Raw genomic sequence first — 2500 nt, 5'->3', positions numbered from 1 at the left:
CTTCTAGCAGCCACAGGGAGGCGTCTGGCCTTTCCAGGCCCCCCTAGCCTGCTACTCGTGCTGGGTGCTGGCTCCAGCCCTGACCCCCTCCTCTTCTTCTAGCAGCCACAGGCAGGCGTCTGGCCTTTCCAGGCCCCCCTAGCCTGCTACTCGTACTGGGTGCTGGCTCCAGCCCTGACCCCCTCGTCGTCTTATAGCAGCCACAGGGAGGCGTCTGGCCTTTCCAGGCCCCCCAGCCTGCTACTCGTGCTGGGCGCTGGCTCCAGCCCTGACCCCCTCCTCTTCTTCTAGCAGCCACAGGCAGGCGTCTGGCCTTTCCAGGCCCCCCAGCCTGCTACTCGTGCTGGGGGCTGGCTCCAGGCCTGACCCCCTCATCTTCTCACAGCCACGGGGAGGCTTCCAGCCTTTCCAGGCCCCCAGCACGAGGAGCAGGCTGGGTGCCGGCTCCAGCCCTGACCCCCTCCTCTTCTTCTAGCAGCCACAGGCAGGCGTCTGGCCTTTCCAGGCCCCCCAGCCTGCTACTCGTGCTGGGTGCTGGCTCCAGCCCTGACCCCCTCGTCTTCTTCTAGCAGCCACAGGGAGGCTTCTGGCCTTTCCAGGCCCCCCAGCCTGCTACTCGTGCTGGGTGCTGGCTCCAGCCCTGACCCCCTCCTCTTCTTCTAGCAGCCACAGGGAGGCTTCTGGCCTTTCCAGGCCCCCCAGCCTGCTACTCGTGCTGGGTGCTGGCTCCAGCCCTGACCCCCTCGTCTTCTTCTAGCAGCCACAGGCAGGCGTCTGGCCTTTCCAGGCCCCCCAGCCTGCTACTCGTACTGGGGGCTGGCTCCAGGCCTGACCCCCTGGCCTTCTCACAGCCGTGGGGAGGCTTCCGGCCTTTTCCAGGCCCCCAGCATGAGGAGCAGGCTGGGTGCTGGCTCCAGGCCTGACCCCCTCGTCTTCTCGCAGCCACGGGGAGGTTTCCAGCCTTTCCAGGACCCCCAGCCTGCTACTCCTGCTGGGGGCTGGCTCCAGGCCTGACCCCCTGGCCTTCTCACAGCCGTGGGGAGGCTTCCGGCCTTTTCCAGGCATACAGCAACCTCTTTTACTTTTCTTTATTTCTCACAATTACTTTCTTTTATTTTTGTTTAAAAATTCTCAACCTTTGTATATATTCCACATACTATACTGTGCATACACAGTCCAACCTCCGATTCAGGACGAACGATGCGGTTTTCGTCCCGGCCGTGGCACGCCGGACCAGCTCTATACCCTTCACAGGGCTGGCTCCCAGCCTAACCCTTTTCCTTTCCTCCTGCCTCCACTCTCATTAGCCAGCCAGCCTGCCTGCCTGCCTGCCTTCACCAACCCCAAGGGCTGGCTCCCAGCCTAACTCTTTTCCTTTCCTCCTGCCTCCACTCACATCCGCCAGCCAGCCAGCCTGCCTGCCTGCCTGCCTGCCTGCCTGCCTGCCTGCCTGCCTTCACCAACCCCAAGGGCTGGCTCCCAGCCTAACTCTTTTCCTTTCCTCCTGCCTCCACTCACATCCGCCAGCCAGCCAGCCTGCCTGCCTGCCTGCCTGCCTGCCTTCACCAACCCCAAGGGCTGGCTCCCAGCCTAACTCTTTTCCTTTCCTCCTGCCTCCACTCTCATCCGCCAGCCAGCCAGCTAGCCTGCCTGCCTGCCTTCACCAACCCCAAGGGCTGGCTCCCAGCCTAACTCTTTTCCTTTCCTCCTGCCTCCACTCTCATCCGCCAGCCAGCCAGCCAGCCTGCCTGCCTGCCTGCCTGCCTGCCTGCCTGCCTGCCTGCCTGCCTGCCTGCCTGCCTGCCTGCCTTCACCAACCCCAAGGGCTGGCTCCCAGCCTAACTCTTTTCCTTTCCTCCTGCCTCCACTCTCATCCGCCAGCCAGCCAGCTAGCCTGCCTGCCTGCCTGCCTGCCTGCCTTCACCAACCTCAAGGGCTGGCTCCCAGCCTAACCCTTTTCCTTTCCTCCTGCCTCCACTCTCATTAGCCAGCCAGCCTGCCTGCCTGCCTGCCTTCACCAACCCCAAGGGCTGGCTCCCAGCCTAACTCTTTTCCTTTCCTCCTGCCTCCACTCTCATCCGCCAGCCAGCCAGCTAGCCTGCCTGCCTGCCTTCACCAACCTCAAGGGCTGGCTCCCAGCCTAACCCTTTTCCTTTCCTCCTGCCTCCACTCTCATCCGCCAGCCAGCCAGCCTGCCAGCCTGCCTGCCTGCCTGCCTTCACCAACCTCAAGGGCTGGCTCCCAGCCTAACCCTTTTCCTTTCCTCCTGCCTCCACTCTCATCCGCCAGCCAGCCAGCCTGCCTGCCTGCCTGCCTGGCTGCCTGCCTGCCTGCCTGCCTTCACCAACCCCAAGGGCTGGCTCCCAGCCTAACCCTTTTCCTTTCCTCCTGCCTCCACTCTCATTAGCCAGCCAGCCAGCCAGCCTGCCTGCCTGCCTGCCTGCCTGCCTGCCTTCACCAACCCCAAGGGCTGGCTCCCAGCCTAACCCTTTTCCTTTCC

This window comes from Chaetodon auriga, chromosome 23 (genome assembly GCF_051107435.1).
Source record: "Chaetodon auriga isolate fChaAug3 chromosome 23, fChaAug3.hap1, whole genome shotgun sequence".
NCBI lineage: Eukaryota > Metazoa > Chordata > Actinopteri > Chaetodontiformes > Chaetodontidae > Chaetodon > Chaetodon auriga.
Note: the sequence above shows the minus strand (reverse complement) of the source record.